This window comes from Neodiprion fabricii, chromosome 4, assembly GCF_021155785.1.
Source record: "Neodiprion fabricii isolate iyNeoFabr1 chromosome 4, iyNeoFabr1.1, whole genome shotgun sequence".
NCBI lineage: Eukaryota > Metazoa > Arthropoda > Insecta > Hymenoptera > Diprionidae > Neodiprion > Neodiprion fabricii.
The window spans coordinates 32,741,515-32,763,396 of record NC_060242.1 but is presented as its reverse complement, the minus strand read 5'-3'; positions in this window follow the sequence as shown (position 1 = coordinate 32,763,396).

Sequence of the window (21,882 nt, the reverse complement as noted above, 5' to 3'; positions counted from 1 at the left end):
ATTCAGGAAAAAACGAATTGTATCCCCCGAAATGAAATATGCTAAAAAAAACAAAAAAAAACAAAAAAGAAACCAGATTAATGAAACGAGTCTGTTGAAAGTACTAAAAGTTTTCTCTAACTCTGGCCGTGCCTACGTTACAGATACACGGTAAAGCTGTAATCAGAGTATGGAAATTTCCAGGGTAAAACGGAGAGGGATAAAAAAAAAAAAAAAGCAAAAAAGCACGTACAGGTTCGACAGCTTTGCCTGCACCGAAATTTCGTCCCGTTTTTGGCGTGCATTGTTGTTACATCGCTGAGCAAGCCGTTGTCGAAATTAACATTGTAATCCCAGCGGCTCAACTGGAGCGTGATCACCTGTTACACGTGTGCATTGCATACAAAGAATCATGCATGTCATCGTATCTATGTACGTACGATGCATAACGTTATGCACGCGTGTTGCGATCAATATGCCTGGAAGCTCGTCGATTCTCCGCATGAAAGGAGGGAGGAAAGAGGAAGGACGGATGGACGTAGCGCAGGGGTTGTTAGCCCCATTTATTGCACCATGACGCACCTGAGGGGGATTTCTTCGCGTTTTGGGTTTCCCTTTCACCGAGGGCCGAGGGGATGAAAGGAGCTCCCGAATTACGTAACGTAGCCTTGCCTCATTGTCGGAACTAACCGCTTCGTTCGGTATTGCATGGACAAATATCTTCGGCACGGCCTGCAATCAAAGCAGCCAATTAGTGGTATCCGCTCATTGTCAGTATTTCGTAACCGTTCATTATTTCATAAGCCGGCTCTGGTGTATAAATATCGGTACACTGATCACGGCCCGTTTAATCCGCATAATCGCTGCTTTGATTTTATTTTTATTGTATCGTACCGTGCCGGTCCCTCTCACTTCGTTGAAGTGTTGTTTTTTCTATTTTTCATCTCGTTGGACCCTTCGATTAATCAGTCACATGCAGGGGATAAGATAATCGTTCACTTCCGGTGGTTTCAGCATTTTTTTTCTCGCACTTCGCGAATGTATTGCCAATGCGCGGAAAGCTTTCACTTTGAGAAGGCAACTATTGCGGATCGCACGAATCTGGGTAGGAATTGTGGAGGGCAGGATTATTCCTGCGTACTTTTTCGTGTTTAATATATAATTTTGATATTGCGTGATACAGGGAAATGAGAATGTGCAACATCGCTTTACGTGATTGTCGTTTCGTTGTGATAAACGCAACATTTTTTATATAATAATATGTATATTTGGCACAAATGGTCCAGAGGGTACAATATTCAGCATATAAAAAATTGAGAGTCGCGCAGAGGTTTATATTTAATTCACTCCGAGAGGAGTATTTTCAACTTAGTATATGTATAATGTAAGAACTGGCAGAGGACGCGAGCTGTCCAATATTCAAGAAAATGTACATTTTCAGAGCGCCGCTCATCAGCAATTTATAAATTCTGATTCTCGGGCAATAATGTCGCTTACTTTCTGCCTCTTGCGTTGATAAATTCATACAATCCGTAACGATACGTCTCTTGAGAATTATTCATACCCTGTCTGCTGACAGCTGTTCCGAAGTAGCGAAAAGTCAAGCGGAAAAAAAAAATTTAACAGGTCATGTATTCAATTTGCAAACTTTAAATAAATATATGTTTCTCGTAAGTTTTTGTTAGCCAAGATTTAAATGAGAAACAAAAAATGAGGGAAAACATTCTTTTTTTTGCTCGTCTCTTGTGACGGACAACATCGCAACAGCAGCGGTAGAAATCCGGCCTGTGATTTTATCTGGAGTACCCGCGGGGAATAAATTATCTCGATTATGATACTTTCGGTTAGTTGAATTTTCCGTTTCGTGTACATCTCCGCAGTCGCGGTCGGCACGAGTGAAAGTGACGTTTAAACTGCAGATTAAACGACTCGTTGCCAACTTTTTTCCGCTTTCGTACTCGTCTAATCGTACCAGGGGTGAAAGTATTTCGACGTGTTTGTGAATCACGGAAGGCTACGCACACGTATAGTACCTAGTCACATGCATTTAGTAACAAGTCGCGACTCTACGCTTCACCGAAACTACAGACAAATAACCGTACGAATAATTCAGATGAACAATAATCCAGAATTCTACGACATGAAACCCGGCGAGACGCTGAGATTACATTTTTTTCCTCGTCTATATTGCAGGCGATCGAAAGGCAATTTTCCTTGCGACTTAGGTATATAGCTCGAATATATTCCCGGGAAATTAATTGTCGGATAAATTTTTGCAAGCCATAGTGTACATATGTTGCGAAAACGGATGATTATTAGTACAGATGCAAGAAAGAATCGGATGGAATATAGATATTTCATTTTTTATCGTTGTTGTTATTGCTCATTTTCTGAGCCCCAATTTATCACGGGATCTACGGTTCTTGTTCCCTCAGGTTTCCATGCAATAATTCTTATGGAAAGACGGTCAACCAGCCGTTTATAATTATCAACTGATATTTCAGTCGCATTACGTTTCACCGTCGCCCCGCTAATTCCTCCCGCCTTAATTATTTTATACGCATTATTATTGGCACGCCATTGTGCCAGAGAGTGCAGCCATGCAGGGTAGGACCTCGGGCTGTTTGACTTTTACACGACGTTTTTACCATAATTTGATTATCCCCCATTGCTCAAGGCGCGTGGTCGGCGGCACGGGGGAACCGCCACGAGCAAAATGGCGGGTCCCCACATCAGACTAGTATTATAATTAGCAATTTTCGAGTTATTTACTCGAGACGGTAATCAGAGTTGATCGAAATAATTGCGCCGCCTTTCGTGAAGTTTACTCGCGGGGAGCGGCGATAAGCCGCGTCTTGCTAATGTAACTTGATCAATACCAAAAGTAACACTGACGAATTCTTATTTTATTTAAAGTTTTCAGCGTAGGTGAATTTTCGACAATTTTCGAAGGTTTGATCAAGGAGCAACATGAGCCCAAAGTATCGTAATCGGATCAAATACACCAGATTTTAATAATTTTGAAAGTTCTAAATACATATAAATCCTTTTCTGAAATGTTCATATTGCATAGGTTATGTATCATTCGAATTTGCTCATATTCATTGTATTCATTGCCGTCACACAGTAGCGACGTCTCATTTCATTCTTGTTCACTATAATTATCGTGGCAAATAACATTGCTTGCAGATATACTTTCTCCTTTCCGAATAATTCATTCGGACTACGAGACCCACTCGTATTTAAATGAATTACAAAAACTTTCCGGAACTCGTTGCCGTAATTTCCAAGAGGCTTCGCAGAGACTTTCGAAACATCCGAGACCCCGCAGTACACGGTGAATTTCTCGAAAGGGTTGTAGGGTCGGTAAAACTGGCGATAACTTCCGTCGAATCGACTTCTTTCCCGAACCCAACCGAACTCGTGATCGTTTCGATTAATTCCCACGCCCTTCGATTGGGGTCGAATCGATGAATTTGAAAAGGAGGCACGCGGCCTGAAAGTCGATCGAGTCGAGTTTTGGAGGGAATTCTTCCCCCCCCCTTGCGTATTTATCCTTGTAAATCCTGGACGCGGTGAAATTATTGACGAGTGGCGATACGAAGCGATGCGAAATTCGAATCGGACACGCGTGCAGGGTACACGGTTGGTATATAAGTCAGTGCCTCCCCGGTGTATCGATCCCTCTGAATCATTCACCATCCACACGTCGACCCTGCAAACACGACCCAGGACAGGGTAGCCACCTTCATGCGGCGCCAACCCCTGTAGAAATTTCCTCGCCCCTCTTCAACCTTTCGCCGTCCTCAACCACCGACCTACAGGGACTGCTTGGGTATATACAGAGAGACGGGCAACGTGCCCGACCTGACAATATCCTCGGATCGCATCCTCGTCGTCCTTGTCGCCCTCGTCCTCGTCCTCGTCCTGAAGAGGATCGCGGCTAGGGACTCCTCAAAAGTTCCTCCTCGCCTTTTCAATGCATGTACGTTACACGTGTACGTGTGACTCACGTCGCGTTTGCGGGTGTCTGAAAACGTCACAGTTTAGATTGTACAAAATTCATCTTACCCGGATGATAAAATGGTTCGGAAAATCCGTTCACAGTACGTATACGGAATCAGACCGCGGGGAGATCGATCGAGCGTAGATGTACCTCGATATTTTCGTTTCTGCAATTTTTCTTCCTCCCGCACGTTTTCTTCACGGTACGCTGTAGCCTTTCAGCGATTTTTCATTTTTATAAATTTACCGATAACGAATTCTCAACGCACGCACTCGTAAGGACAAATCGGCTGTAAGACATGATTGGTATTGCTGGAGATTTTTTTGAAACACGTTTTTGTTTTTTTTACTTCCCTTTTTTAGTTTCTTAACTTTTTATCCAGACGACAAGGCCGATTAATGTACTTGTCAATGTATTGTTGTCGAGTTCCTGACCATGGTATTTGTTAATAAAATTTTGAATTCCTCGAGGTAGGTCAGGTTTGATTATTATCTTTGTTAATTACGGAATTACGGAATCAACTATCATTATTCGTAATTAATAAAGATAATAGGTAAACCTGACCCGCCTCAACGAATGGGAAATCTTATTAATGTAGACAATTGTAACAGGAATTCCGAAACGCTTGATTGCCTTCCAATTTCCTGAACAATTTTCCCTCGTTTGACTTATTCAACACGTTATTCGAGATTTTCATTTTTATTCTACCGACCCGACAACGAGGCGTAATTAACTTCACCCCCGTTCAGGTAGACAGAATGTATCGCGTAGGCGTGTACGTGTTTACGTATAACGTATCTCCGTGTTCGTCACGGTACGAAGAGCTTTGGCGGTGGAGAGAAAAATGAGATTCAAAAAGGGCGGCAAAATGGGAGAGTGTAAGAGGTGAAAAAAGAGAGGGGAAAAAATGAACCCCGCGCAGTAAAATAAAAAACAAAGAAGAAAAAAAAAAAGAAGAAAAAACGCAACAACAAGCCGTTGACGTTTCTGCACTGCAGAAACAATACCTTTGGACACTAATTACCGAGCTACGTCAAACCCAAGATCTTGTTAGGGTGAAAAATTAACGGTGACCAGATATTTTTCCAACCGTCGCGTTGAAAGGCGGTAGAACAGTTGTTTGAAATGTCAAGCTTCCGACTGTATTTCAGGAGCTAAAATAACGGCCTAACGATTCGAACAGAAATTCTAACTGCGATAATATCGATTTCGAATATCGTTACTTACTTCTAAGTGATAACTGACGGGGTGGAGAGATAATATGCAAACGAATGAGGAACGAGTAATTTTTTCGATAAATTGACGAATGTTTATACACACAAACACGCACTCAGTGTTTCAGAATATTCGGACACCGATTTCATGCGTGAAATACAAAATGACAAACAGGTGTGATCCGCGGTGTATACCTCAAACTACGGGGTGTTACTCAAAATTGGTGAAATTAATCACGAACGCGGGGGTTTGCTTTTCTGTTTACCGTAGCTGTGTATAACCTGCAGGTTAATTGCGATTATTCTTTTCCCCAATGCGCATTGTGCACAATATTGCTTTTACACCCTGCAATCGAACACCATCCAACGAAATTTCACCGGGGTTCAGAAGCGAGTCAAAGTGCCCACCTGGGGCTGATTCATTTTTTATTTGCTCTTGTCGTTTTTTTCAAAAGGTTATTGCAATTCTGCGGACACACGTTGAAGCGTTTATTATACAGACTTTTCGGAATTACGCGATATCGGAAAACTGCGTTCATTTTACTTTCTTTGTCCTATTTTTCAGACTTGATTTTTTTTTTCTACCGCTAGACACGTGCTACGATTGGTAAGTGAATTATCGTACACTTGCGCGTTGCTGCCCGCACTTTTTGCCATGCATACCGTAGAATAGCTATATTTATATTGTATATACTCTGGAATGTTATAAATGAATTTATACATAGGTACGTATATATCTGTATGTATAAAGGGTTTGCAGAAATTCCACCGGGTTGCCACAGATACGCCACGCACAACATAAACTTCTTGGGTTCTGTTTCTCCAGCTGTTTGTGAATGGAAATCAACCTTGATTACAGAGACTTGAAACTACGCGTGTAAACCGTCTGGTTTCTACTTCTCGACTCGGTTCTTGATCGTATCTCCTATTTCCACTGAATAAACCTTCTGCAGCGGTACGGCATAAGGGATGCGAATATATATTATAACGCCGTTTGATATGCTTACCGCAAATTTCTGCACGTATTCACAAATCAGTTTTCCCCAAATGTATAAATCTCCCCGCGTATGATAAAATATTACGACTGATCTGTCAAAGCCGTTGAAACAATTCAAGGACCAAAAAAATAATAACCAAAAGTTTGTGAAATTTTATCCAACAGTTTTTTTTTCTTCCTACCGTTTCGGCTAATCCGGCGGAGCGATATTTTAAAAATTTCCAATATTTCAAGCTCGGCCGTCAGCCATCGAAAATCGCCAATTAGACCGTGCGGAATTCGATATTATATGCTGAATCGGGAAATTTTCTCTGCGCGAAGATCGCAGGGGGGAAAAATATCTAAAGTATCGACCCGTCTTCATGCGTTGCGGTATTTTCAGCCAGCGTTTTCCGTGTTTAATTAGTTAATTAACGTATCCGTTCAAATTCACTTCGAGCACATTACATTATTCAGGTAAATATATATCGTTATAATATAAAAGTTTGAACAGCAAATTTTCACCGATGTTAGCTCGCATTATCGAGTTGTTGGATCGCCACCGAGTTTTTGTAATATCGGAAAATAGAGTCGGTACACCATAGAAATAATGCAGGGAGTTTGCCGTGCATTGAACAGTGGCTGATAAAATTAAAACGTATAAAAAATAAGGACAAAAATAGCGGGAGGAGAACGAGAAAGAAGAACAGAAAAAAAAATGAGAGCAACACTTCAGCGTGAAAAGCTGCTGTGGAAGCGAGGCGCGAGCAGAGAAATTTTATCACAATTTACGTCTTCTGCAGGATTTGAAACCGCTTCGGGCAAATATCAAATGTAGTTTACTACCATATCTCTGAAATATGAAATGACGCAAATTCTTTTACATTACATAACTCCGTAGCTCCTCGTCCTCTTCCTTTTCTCATTCAATTTCTGGGCAACTCCATCGCGTGAATGTACGTGGACAACAAGTACGCCGAATATTTTTTTCATCGCTGTCATTTTTGCACGTAGGTATACGTAGTGTGACGTATAATCGTCCGTATCACTCGGCATTTTGATACCAGCGAATTGGGAAAATGATCTCGTTTCGTCGAGGTCCCTGCTATACCGACTGTTACACCTACGTATATACACGTGTTTGAGAAGCGGCTAACCGGAGGGAACAATTCCATTCATTAGATCGGATCTTTGCAGAGCGATTCGGCCGCCCTCGCGAACCCGACGACGGTCGGTCGCGTGTCGTAAATAAAATGCAGGGGTGTAATAGCTGCTCGTATCTTTGTCACGGTGGTTTGGCGTTCTTTTTCCATCCCCGCGCTGCTCTTTTCGCTCTTCCGCGACTCATTTCGCGATTATAACGCCGGAATGCGAATGAGAAAAGGGAAGGCAAAGGGATTTCGCCTCGCGAAAATCCAGGGGTTGGATGGTGGGTGGGGGTGGAGAGGGGGGGGGGGGATGAAAGCTGGCGACCTTGTTCCGACGCAAAACATGAAGATTGACGAGCTGGCGAGACGGCGCGCCTTAGAGGAAAACCCCTCCTTCTACTTGCCAGGAATTAAGATCTCCCCCGACGCTTTCGCCAACGTCCGGGTTATTTTCTGGCCCACCCTTCGGCGACTCCTCGGCTCTTCTTTTCTCCCCCACGTGGAAGAAGAAAATTAACGTAAAACATTGCGTGTACACAGTGACTAGCTTTTCATTTATTCTACATTCAATCGACTTTTTTTTTTCTTTTTTCCACAAATATTCCTTGTACCTGCTCAAAGACGTTTCTATGTAATAAATGTATGCTTTAACAAGATTAATCTCTGTTACAAATATTCTCGTCACATCGCGGTTGCGACCGTACAGACAATTACTATTCGAAAAGTTTCGGCGAAGCTGATCCTCGAATCGGTCTAAGGCTAATCGTCCGGTCTCGCAAGCTTCTAACACCGATTACAAAAGCCATCTTCCATGGTTTCTACCAAAGGATCGATTCAACTTCTTTGAATAACGCGACGCGGCTTGGCAAGAACTCGAACCTATATCAGTGCGCTACATAAGTTGAAACATCTAGCTTTTCTGTACACAGCTTCACCGTAAACTTGGATAAAGTGTTCTGCAGGTCGTAAATAAGTTACTACTTATCGCTATTCCCCCCCCCCCCCCCCCCTCGCCGTCTTTCCCGCTTTCTTCTTCAGTCAGCCATATTCCCGCTCTTTGACTATACGTAGCGCTGTTCCCGCGTCAATACCTACACTATCCCGTCTTCTATCGAAGGCTTTCTTTTGTGCGAAGAAAAAGGAAAAAGGAAAATAGACGAATAAATAATCCGAATAGAATAACGGGGAAAGGTGAGGAGAGAAAAGCGGTGTTGAAAATCCGCTTCGACGCTCCTTACACATTATATTTTAATATTCTCCCGTCCCGATGTATACTCGCAACACACGCAAACGCACACGCACACAATGTTTTATGGCGTACGGTAAACGACGTTCCTTTTTATCCCCCAGGCACGCGAGGGTGAAAATCTGATTGTAAAATGTCGAAGCGGGGAAAGTTTAGCCGAGGTTCTACGGAAAATGTGTACATGCATACACGATACATCCAGGTAATATATTTTATATACTTTCGTGTCATACGAAGAGCATAATTTATAAATAAATTTCGCGTTTTCTTTTTTTGGGTTTCACTTTTAGATTTAGAACTCGAATCGTTCGTGAGTGGATATTTTTGTCTTCATACGCGTCTCCCTGCAGCTTTTCGAAATTTCTTATCTCACACCTCGCCTCGACTTCGTCTCGATGATGGCTTGCCTGTATTACCCTCGTACAAATTACCGGCTTCCGCCGAATCATTTGTTAAGCTTTTAGAAGTTACTCAGCCAGGCCGATACTAAGATAAAAACGAGTACTCGAAGGTCGAAACACCTGAGAAGGACTGTTAGGTTTTATAGACTGAATAATATTGCACCGCGCACTCGACTGTAAAAAGAATAATAACAAACAATATCTCAGGTACGTTTACTGTACAATAAAAATGCGGTACTTCTTTGCAATGTGTATTTTTTTGTACAACGTACAAACAAGTGGATAAATCAATAAGGATAGTTCTGGTTTTTCTTGCCTTTCGTAAAGTCCAAGTATTCTATCTGCACTTGAACCTGACACAAGCGTGCATGGATCAACGCGTAAATCGTTCGGTATATAATTTTTCTCCCCGATTTCTTTTTACTTTCCTTATCTACTTTTCCGTCAAGCTCTAGGAGAGAAGAGCCGTGTTCTGTCTTTGTCCATAAGGGTGCGGTGCGTGTAATATTACAACGCGCAGCTGTAGGTGGACGTATAATATAAGAGAGTGAAAAAGTTAATACGAAGATTATACGAGGCGCAAAAGTATAAAGGACTCCTTCATAGAGGGCCATTAATTTCGGACTTATCCCGCGGCAAGCGACACGTACAAATCTTTTGCAAACTGGCAAAAACCTAGGGGGCAACGCGGCGCCATGTTACACTCGATTGTTCCTTGTCCCGAAGGATTTCAGTTCAATGGAGCGATTCTCAGATTCCGTTGCGCAATGCTGCACGAAGATTCTCAGGCGCTGTGCAATTTTGGTGCGCAGTTAATACGGTGCGAAACCAATACTGTCCTTGTTTCGCTAAAACCGTAATAATGACCAAACATAATTATTCGACCATTAAAATTGATATTGCAATACGTTATCAATTTATACGATTAAAGTATCAATTATTATCCCTGTCTTACTCACTAATTAGGTACCTGTTTTATATAATAAGTGAGAGGTAAGTGAATATTTTCCCATGAAATTGAACAATATTTCGAAGAAAACTACATATTGTCAAAGAACTTTTCCCCTATTAAAACTGCATGCGAAAAAATTCGAAATAACAGATGAATCGATTAATTTTTGCCAATTCAATCGACTGTTGTGCGATTATTTTTTTTTCGGACTTGATTAATCGACGCCCCGATTGTTTTTAGCTCAGCGGTGGTCGTTGCTACAGTGAAAACCGCTCTCCTGGAATCCGGATAATCGAGTAGCCGGATGCATTTATTCATCCCACGCCTCGGCCGGATCCCGGTGTCCTCGTACTTTCGGCGGTATTCCGCTTCGTAACTTGCAAATAACGGCTTCGCACTAATCTGTCCTAATTGGCGGGTTAGGCGGAGCACCTGCCCCAGGCAGCCCGGACGGTAATGGGGAGATTTTGCTACCTGACGCCCCAGAAGTTAGTTTCGATAATTCTGCGCCCCGACTCTTATTGCCGCGCTCCGTCTTGCCGAAGTGGAAAAGGCGCGGATATGGTCCGGAACAGAGTCAGCGTTGCCGGTAATTCGACGAAAAGGCTCGCTGATTGAAGTTTATTGTGACTCACGCGTGTTCATCCGAGATACTCGAGCGGCGGGGTTCGTTAGGGATGAATAGAACCCTCTGGTGGAGGTCGTAGAGCAGAATAGCCACGCAATAAGAAGGGTCAAAGTACAGAGTTTTCAAACTGCCGAAAATCCCTGACGACTGTACATATTTTGGTTTTCTACACTCTGACTGAATTAATTCTTCGTGCTTTGATCTTTACATACTTTTACACTTTTATATACTATGAAATTCTACCAATCAAATTATCGGCACGAATTATAATGTTTTCAACCTTTTATTCTGTGGCGATTCTACTTTTTGAACTACACTCGGAACTCGCGTGAATCCACTCGGAATGAAAAGTTAGGAAAAGAGAAAAATTAACATTGCTGGAGATTTGTTAAACGATTTCGTTCTCTTTTACGAACTTTCGATTCAGACTGTGCAGCGTACGCCTGATTCTGACGAACGCGGCGCAAGACTTCGTGACTTTTAGTGGAAAAACACGATCCTGGGCAGCACCGTGCCTGCGTGCAACAGATTAAGGATCGACCCTCAGGGGGATGTAATGATGGAACTAAACTGGGAAAGGGCTGAGCGGGGCGAATCGAAACAAATATTTTCAACGTCTATAGAACCTCCCTCCGTCACGAAATCAAAAACACAAAAGTTCGCTGATGAAGCCTTTTTCGGGACACGTTGTAACTGCGGTAATGCACCTGGTATAATATTATAAACTATGTTCTATATACTCATTCGTTATTACACGTTCTAAAATGTAGGTATTTTCCGTACAAAACTCGAATGTCATGGTTCGAAAAATATTTTGTTGCTGTTCAAACAATTTCATCAACGTATTTTGTAACAATCGTCGAATAATTTTCGAGCTGGTCAAAAATAACATTAATTAGTACATACCTCAACCCTTCGACCGAGCCTAATTTTCCCCGTAGAAGACGAAAAATCTGTCTAGACGTTAATTATAACATGAGCCTCCTTTGGCGGTGTAATAATTATACCATAATAATCATTCCACGAATACATACTATACACTAATGCCGGTATTCAATTCTGGAGATAGTTCGGAATGTGTATACATAGTTCTAAGTTATTTCTTCAGAGAGAAGAGGGAGAAAGAGAAAAGGAAACAAAATTACAAAAATGAAACTAGTTTAATACGATACGCGACCAGCTTTTAAATTTTCCACCGAGAGGAGTTTATGAGGGATCTGAAGTGCGAAAACTTTTTCCACCTTTATATATATATATATATATATATATATATATATATATATATGTATAGATACACACATATGTATCTGCAACTTTTCAACAAAGTCGAAAGAGAATTGCCAATTCCCTTTTCCCTAGTGCGGATTATATAGCCAGGTTCTTCTCTTTCGAGAATAATAATTGAACGATCATTCGAGGTTAAAAGTTTCGTTGCGACTGGCATCCATTGATACGTACCTATTATAATTATCAGCGAGTCCAACCGTTCGTTTATCCGTTTTTCCTTTGCCCGGTGCAACTTTTGCCGACTGTAGATGCAGGTATATGGGGCATTCCACGAATTAACTATCAAGGTCGAAAGTTGAGCTTTTCGATTTGCTTTAGAATTTTTTACACGAATTTAATGGTTGAAAAACAGAGCCCTACTTAAAAACGAAAGTTTCAACCACTTCTGTCTAAAATGTAATTTAATTTGGAAGATATTTTCGAAGAGCCCATTCTCTGCAATTTGAATTATTTCAGGAAAAAATGGTAAAACTTGGAGAACGTTTTCAAGCTCTTTTCAGAAATAGAGCGATTATTACAGCAAACGAAATGTCGTTGCGAAAAATGATGGAATTTAAAAAAACAACAACTGAAATGAAATCTTACATTAAATCAAAAAGAAAAGTTTCCAGTAATGTGGGTGGAAAAAAATACATTCAGGAAATTACAAAGTAGCGTATGTACCTGTATTGTGAGATCAAATATTTATCATTTGTAACCATTAATAATTATGTTTAAAAATTACAAATCTTTTTGTGCACTGCAAAACTCCACTTCTGACAAAGTTTCAAGTGTTTTGTTATATTTTACCAGATTGTTCTGAATATTTTCACATTTCAGCACGTGGATGCTCTGGATATCGTGACTTAAATCACGTTTCAAACAGCTGTGTTTAAAAATATAAAAAATAAAATATGGGGCTGTGTTTTTCAATCAATACCCACTTGCAGATAGGTGAAACATTCTGAAGCAAATCTAAAAGCTCAACTTCCGACCATGATCGATGCCTCATAGAATGCCCGATGAACGTACAATGTACATACATCGCTGGGAGTGATATTCTTTGAAACCGATCTCGGCGCGTCGTATTACCGGCAATCAGAGGTGGTCAGCGTTTGTTGATCGAATTGAAATCGTTCATCTGCGATGCGAGCCAGCTTATCGAATGATCGGACAAAGCTAGAGGGTCGCTGCTGACGCCTGATATACCGACAATTTTTCATGCCGCTATATTACATACGTATATGAAATCGTGCGCGAGTTTATTAAACATGTTTGATATAACGTGATAATAGATTTAAAAAAAAAAAAAATAAAAAACACACAGTCTCGCATTACAGATTATGCTTCAGGCGTGCACCGATCGAGGCAAAATAGCTGCAGAAATCGTTGGGAAGATGGCGAATCTACGTGCCGTCGAATATACAGCAAGTGGAATACCAATTTGTACAAAAGCGTGCAGGTGGGAAAGAATTTTCTCATTAAAATATATCCGTTCGTATTTGAACGACCGATTCCCATGCTGCGCGAGCAGCATCCCGGCGTAACTTTAACAATACGCGTTCATTCGCGTGCTAAAGAGTTGAAGGTAATTTAAATTTTCCGTGTAAGCCGAAAGCTCCGTCGATCCGATCGACGTTGTCCCTGAGAGATCAACTCGAATTGTTCCCCGCTTGGATCTCGATCTCATAGTGTGAAAAGCGGAAGGAGAAGCGGAAACGAATTCTGTTGCTAATATAAGAGTAGACGGTGGAGCAATCGGCGCGAATTGAACCGGAATGACCTTATTGCCGGGTAGCTATACTCCGTTCCATGCGCAGGGTGACAGTAGGGGTTAAACGTCGCTGCAGGGGTCGTCGATTGTGCTGCAAGTTTCGATCGCCGCACGTTTTAAGAAGTTTGGTGATCGAAAAGTTTATCGCTCTTTTTAACTTTATCGTGAGATACCAGTCTTACATTGAGTATACCTACGTAAAATCGTTATAATAATTTCATTGATTCGTAAACTGTCAAGATATCTTTAAAAATAGAAAAATAGGAAATACTGGAATTATGAAAAAAGTAGGGGTATCGTTGCTTTGTTTCAAACCGCTTCGAAATTGTTGGAAATCTAGTACCTAGATTCGTTCAATTTTACTCTACGCGATGGCTCGTTTTCTTTAAAAGACTATTTTCTACAAATACATCGAAACAGATTTTATACTCTTGAGTCAACAATTCCATATTGCCATCCGTTTATCATAATCAGTATCGGTACAATTCCGCTAAATTATATATTCAGCAATGCTAGAACGATTCGCAAACGCGTTTCACAATCGACAGTATTGTCATAAAATATTTTGAGAATGTAATGAGCCATTGTATGTCAAATTCGAAGGAATTTGACGGATTTTTCATAGTTTCGCAGTGATTTATAGCGAATCATTAACCAACGCATAAGCTTCGCGTTACATTTCCAGCGTTTGCCATTTCTGAATCTCTTTAGAAAACGTGATCATACTTTGCTAATTACGTATTATGTCGTAGTAAAATTGACACAACGTAGATATTAATTTTTGGCTTACAAACTTCTTTAATGCGCTCATTCCGCACGTATAGAGAGGATCATCAAATTTGTTATTAATTTTAAGCCTACTCAATGCAACCTAAATCTTTCATTGCAATATTTTAGCTTCACCTCAGGTAGTCCAATTATTTTAATAACAAATCCATCACTCAGATAAGTCTCACAATTACAATAAGGTTATTTCATTCAACCGAAACAATTCATACAGATATGTATAGAAATTATTCTCTGACACTACCTGTAGCTTGTTACGCTCAAAACGGATCTGTTGATTTGGTGTTGAAGGGACGCGTCGACTGGCTCATCAGTAACGTCTAAGCAGCTGTTCGGTAGAGGTAAAAGCCTCATCAAGGCGCTTTATACTATATAATATACATTATATACAACTGATACGCGTCGTAATTCGTTCGTAACATTTGGTTAATCTATGTTTGTGAATGTTCATTCATGTTCGATCCGTGGCTTGAATATTCTCTTATACGTGTAGAAACCGAGAAAATTTGACCCAATTGTTTGAAATTTGAAAAAAAAAATTGCGGTCCCTAATTACGTAGTCTTTGAAATTTTGCACACCCCTCGGCGGTTCTGCCGTAAATTTTTAAACGACTCAAAGTTTGAATTTCACAGAGAACAATTTCCACCCGCACGGAGGGATAGGCTTACGTAAGTATTCAGCCTGACCGACAATGAGAATAACGTAAAAATTTTCACCCGTGTTAAACATTTTTGCGAACAGCAGAATGATATTACATCGAGGCACCCTGTGGAAGCGGTGGCGGTTCTCTCTTACAGCGCGGCAGCGGTGCCTTCCACCAGGAGATATTGCTTTACACGGTGTTCGAGTAAAGCCGTTTACGGCGAAAGTGGTGGGAGTGCAGAACAGGAATCCGTGTGGCGGAATCGATTCCAATTACGAATAAGAGAGAGAGAGAGAGAAGAAGAATAAGAGAGGCCTGCCTGCGAGTCCCAGCGATAAAAAATAAGCCGGATGCTCACAACGGCACCCGCTTCAAGACATATACAAGCCTTCCCGTGTTTAATAGCTCGATTTTTCCCTGCAGAGAATCCCTGCAGAGAACGTTTTCCACCGAGGCTCGTCCGCGGGCCCAATGAAGTGCTGCCGAACCTGTACGGCTTTTCGCTACTGCCGCTATTCCACTGCGGAGATCGAGTGCGCGACTCTTACTACTGATTCGATGATACGGCTGCGTGGCTTAAAGGCTGCTTCAGCTTTTGAATTTGTGTTAAAATCATAACTAGGTATAAGCTTGGCGCTTAGGTATGTTGTGTGATAATGTTTTCCAGGAGTGAAAAGGAAAAGGGGGAAAATTGTTGTTTTCTTATTAGCATTATACCGGGTATTTTGACTCTCGGAACTCTGATTTGTGGGAAAACTTGGAAAAGATTTTGTCTCTTAGGAATCGCGTGTAAAGCCGTGGCATTGTAATTCTTCGCGCCCTTCGCAGCGACGAAAAGTTAAAATAAGGTAAACGCTGTAATTGCACCAAAATTATCATACCGACATCACTATGTACGTAAATTTTGCTACGCGCATTGGCCGCGGAAATTTCTAGCAAGCGTTCCTATAAATTTTTACTTCCCTGCAGCTGTGACACATGTCGGTATTTAGAATGATTTAGTACCTGCGACACCTGATCCTCCCTGAGTTACTCGAATATCAAATTTCTTTGTTTCGTGCGGCGAGTCTCAAGAACGGCACTTAATTTCCATCCCCATACCGAGGTGAATTTGCAGAAAAGCTCGCACCCTGCTTCAGCGTTTTCCTTGTTCCTTAATTTCTGCTTCCACAGCTGTTGTTTTTGTAATGTAATTAAAGAAAACTAATGCTGAGCTCGAAAGGGAGTGTAAACATTTTCCTGCGGTTTGGAAACGTTGGTCTCTTTGTCTCGTAAGTTAATCTTTTTAATTAATTATTTGAATTACTTCGAGGAAGATGAAAGGCGGAGGAGGTAAAAAAAAAGAACACGGTTCATGCCTGCCTGAATCCGTTTGGGATTAAATTACTAACAAAATTAAACAACGCTGCACGGATTCGTTCCTCTGATCGTATTGACGAGTCGGTAAATTGTATCGTTCTTCATTGCAAGGTGAATAAAATTCAAATACGATAGTTGGAAATTTCGTCCAAGTATTACCTATATACAATAATTGCAGACAGGTCGCGGCTTCCCGCTTTCAATAATTACAAAACCCGTCCAATGCCCAGAATCTATTTCGTAATCCACATCGTCATTAATTCTACCGTTGAATTTATCATAGCGGTTGCAGCATCCTATATGTCGTATACATATTCCGTACATGATCATATATATATATGGAAGCTGCTGATTGGACTATCATTAATTACAACACGGTCCTGCGTTCGAAGCCTGCCCCCTTTCCCCTTTTTCCCATCGTCATGGTCTGAAACTTGGGAATCATAATACCGAATAATAAGCATTATAGAAATGATATATTAGTTTAGTTACAGACCAGCTATTACGCGATATTTTGTCCATTGCGAGACGAAGGATGAAGTAAGGTAAGGATAAATTCCTTGCCCGCGTGTTAAATCCACGGAGTTAATCTGGCATGGGAACGAGGCCGTTGTCGATTGTGATACATGTAGTTATAAATGATGAGGTAAACGTTACGAGAACCTCCCCCCCCCAACCTTCTCCTCTTCTTCTTCCTCTATCCCCGAACAACGTGACGTGTTCGCCAAAATTTCTATTCTCACTGTCGGCTAAGCCCACACAAATTGTCCTTTGTATTGTCAGATCTACGTGCAAAATTAGACGAACGTGGGTAGCACGAGTTTCGTTATACGTTATACGAGCTGGCACACGTTGAAATAACCGATGACATGATTATAAAACACGGACCGGTAAACTTTTTCTCGTTCCGCGGGATCATTAATAATTCCTGCTCAGCTCGTCGAGTATCAATTCGTACCTCGGTTACAAAGTGCCGGGGAATAAATACACGCGCTTTCACGCATGAATTTTACGAGGACTCTGAACATGTTACAGGGTATCGTGTTTTACCTTGCCGCGAGACGACGCAGAAATTTTATATATCCGATTGCACGGTGTACGGTGAAAATTATTTTATAATAATTGCCTACATAAACGGCTGCGACGCGAATACCGCCTTTGTTATATCAGTAGAGATAAAATATCGTACAATCCACGATGGCAGATATCGCATATCCTCCTCATATTCCTCTTGTAATTCTGTTTTAATTTTTCATCTTCTTTCCGAAGCGGTCGTTTAATTCAATCGAACTCGAGGATTGAGCTGTTAAGAATTTACACTGACAACGAACAGACACATTAGAAACTTCTCAACGTGCACGGGTGGTCTTGTGGCGAACTAGGATAGAAAAAAGAAAAACAAAACGTTCGTGTTCACTCGGCGTTTAAAAACTTACGAGTTTGCCAAACGATCATATTTCGCGGTTCAAGTTTTACCCGGGAAGTTTTTCAATCTACCGCACGCGCAAATATATATATATATATATATATATATATATATATATATATATATATATATATATATATTTCTCTTGACGTTTTTTAACCCGGAAGTAAAAGAAGAATAATAAGAAGCGGGAAAGAAAAAAATCTTTCCGGCCACCCCAGGGCCAAAGTTACAACCCTGCAGCGGTATGCAAGGTACATAGGTACCTACCCAGCTACTTCAACTCGCCACCGCGCGCTTATAAAATTTACACAATATGCACGGTGTGCGTTCAACCCACCCTAACGCACGCAAGTCTTTTCCGCCCAGCTCATCTGCATTCTCAATGAGGAAGCCGAGCGCTAAATACATCGGTGTAACACGCGGCAAACGCAATTAGCGTTACAAGTCGAGAGATGGTAAGTCAGCAGTCACGGGGGATGACGCGTTTGATGAACCCGCATAACGTATGTCGGATCATTCTCGATTAATTCGAGTTCATCGTGCGTCGTCGTTTCGCGTGGGCTTACAGATATAACGCACCCACCTGTAAACATACACGAACAATATACACACGCCAACAACTCTACAGTATACCTACGTATGCCTATAGCTATATTGTGGCAATTAAATTTGAACAAAATGGGGTTACCCGGCTTTGTGTGGTCGGTGGTATATTTATTCCGTTATAGGTGTATCCAGCGCAAATGCGGGATCTATGTTACATATTTTACACAGTTATTAATACCTATGGAATGCACAGCGCGCATCTAGAAAATAGAAATTGAGAATACCGATACTCGCCCTTTTTTTTTTACTCAAAGTACGCGACTCTGTAAACTCGATCCTGATCCAAAGTTTCTACGATACGCACGATTTCGCGCATTAACTTTTCACCGGTGTCTCCCAGCGTCCCCAAGAAAAGAAGAAGAAAAACGAGAAGTGGGAATTGGGAAATGGAAAAGGAGAGAAACCGCTTTCACTGAATCATTCAGGCCAACGCGGATGGTTTGTCATACGAAAATCCATCAAGCTGTCACCAGCCTCAGAAGAGAAAGTAGATCGTCATTCCACGTAACAACATTACTGTAAATTTTGGTCTCCGGAGAACAAAACACCCGTACACTGATTCTTCGGTGACGGTTGCATTCGACTTTCTTTTCTTCTTTTTCCACACAAAATTGACGAATTTCGAAAAGTTCAAATCGTCTTGTTACATGAAATTTCCAGATTTCTCACGTTTCAGTGATTCGAGCAAAAAGTTTGCAAGCTCCGGTACTAGAGAATAATTTTATCCCGATCAGTGGGAACGACTTCTTACACCCGGGTGACAGGTATTATACTCATATTAATATGTCTACGACTTGTGACTCGCCGAAATGTAATTAGTTTAAAAGCGGAAGCCACCGCTGATGTCGCACCTCGAAGACCGGTTACTCGAACGTCTATCTGACTAATTGGAATCCACGTGCGATAACTCGATTAATCGGTTGAGATGAACAATGCGCCAAGTGGGTTCGACAGGAATGAGTTAACCAGCCGCTCGGGCACTCGTCTCGTGTCTCGAGATAGATTCGACTTTTCCTGCAAGCGTTCGCAAATTATTCCGCTTTGGGAATTCAATTTACGAGGTATTGTCATGCGGGTGCAATATTAAATAAATAACGGTGTATAATTCAACGGTGAAAGGGCGAAAGACACGCGATGAATGCGTAAACCTACCGTATACGTGTATACGTATACAGATATGTATAAATGCACCAAGGGACGCGAATATAGATAGAGTCTACGTTTCGCTCGCACCTACATAAACTTCCGAAGAAATGGACCGTCAGCTGGTATTTTATTGACGAAGCTGACCGTTTTTCTAACCGTCGAAAATCAATGCTCACGTTCATGCGCTCTCAAGTCGGTTTAAAACGTCTGACTTAAATAATGCAAGCTCTCGAAGCGTGGCTCTAATCCCCAGCTATTCAGGATCTCCTGAAAAGACTCGGGCGGATAAAGAATCCTGCATCTCTCGTTGCCTGAGTCATTTTATCGCGGCTATAATTACCTTGGCGAGAAAAATTCTACCCTCGCATCAGCGCAGATGCTCCGAAACTTTTTACTCCGCACGACGCATGGAATAGAAAATTTTCCAGTCGGCAAAAATTTTCGCTGAAGCCCAATTCCGTGCCGGGAAATCGAGAACATGTGATCAAGGATTACGTATCATCACTTTATACACAATGGTACTGATTAATTGTGACGTAGGTGCGACACCGCGAACTTATAAGATGAAAAGATTTCTTCAAGAAGTAATAGTTTCAAAAGGGAATATTCGCCCGGTCTTCCGTTCCCTCAACGAGGGAAAGTCTCGTTATGATGGTATAATTTCATCCGAATTCAAATGGTCCCCGTGATTATAGGTACAGTAAATCCGCGAGAATGACTCAGGTGAAGAATACAAGACCTTGCCAAGGCTATAAACTTTCACCCGTTCCTTGAACTGGAATGCGGGATATAATTTTACCAATTTCTGTGTGAATGGAGCTATTTTCAAAACAAAGAAGAGTAACTACTCGATGTTACACAAAGCTTGTAATATTCTGCGCGTAATAAACATAAGCTTACGTGAATCGCAGCTTCACCCTTTGGAGAGAAATCTTATACAAAGCTTGTTGAACAGTTATAGGTATTCAATCGAGCTATTTGCGAATATCAAAGACCGGTGAAACAACCCTCAGAGGATACAAAATATATGGAGATATATTGCAAGAAATTCTGGGAATAGTCGCGTAGATTCGAAAATTATGAAGTCACGAAGGTAAATTCATGCGTTTCATTTAACCCTTGGGTGGATACATTTTTTTTTAGATGCGATTTACTTGAAACTTTGCATGCGTGGGCTTTTGGGGTCGCTGATTACGAATATAATCTTGAAATTCGAAAATTCAAAATGGCGGACCCAATATGGCGGACAAACAAAAACAACAAGGAGACAAATTTTTGGTAAGTAATAAGTTTTTGTAAGAATTAAGAGTCGGATTTTTATGGTAGATGAGCAGAAAATGATTTTTTCGTAAGAAAGTACTAATTTTCACCACTTGTTTACGTGTGCTATATCTGCAATAAATAAATAAATAAATTTAATGATTTTTTAGACTTGTCAGAAATATTTCAGAAACCATGTGGAACCAAAAAATTTGGCAGTTGTTACCAAAAGAGTAGTCTGCTAAATAAAAATCTGTAAAAAAAATGTGGGACGCCGAGCGTTTCAGCGTCAATTAAAGGGTTAATGAATTACATGAAGAACGAAGAAGCACGTAGTTCGTTCAATCTTGCTTAATACTCTCGTCGATTCCGGAATACTGTAGTGCAGCCATGGCGCATGGACGTACAGGGTGAATTGACAAGGATCGACTGTCCTGAATTTTCGGATGAAGCGAACCTCGCCCGGACGAAGCTGGGCGTAACCTCGATGAGTCAATTAAGGGTTCGCTGTAGGGTCAACGGCGAACAGAGAGAGAGAGAGAGAGAGAGAGGCGGTGTAGGTTTCATTAGATACACTGGAAGGACAGCGCATTGTCTCCGGGAAGACAATGACGCGAAAAGTACAATGCACCTAGGCAGTAACGATAACACTAGAGCAACTCCCCGTTTACATGGATCCAAGCTGCAGAGACAAGGATCGTATGTACGTACATGAGACGCTAGGCGAAATCGGGAGAAAATGATATGCACGTCGAGTGCAGAGATGAAATCCAATCAGAATCCTGAGCTTGCCGAGCTAACGACGCGCCGAGTTTGGAAGCCGAAGTTTGGAACAGGGTCGGCAAATATTGTTTGCCGTTTTGTTGTCCCGCTCTTCGCGTCTTGTGCACGTGGCTCTCCTCATCGGGGCCCGAGCCCCTATTTGATTAATCAATCACCCTTGGTTAGTGGCTCCCAGGCGACGCCGACGTCGCGGGTGGCGGCCATTAGTTCGCGGTCAAATGCACGACCTCGGACCCAACTTCGCAAAGCACATTCATTTCCCGGAGTTAACTGTTGATA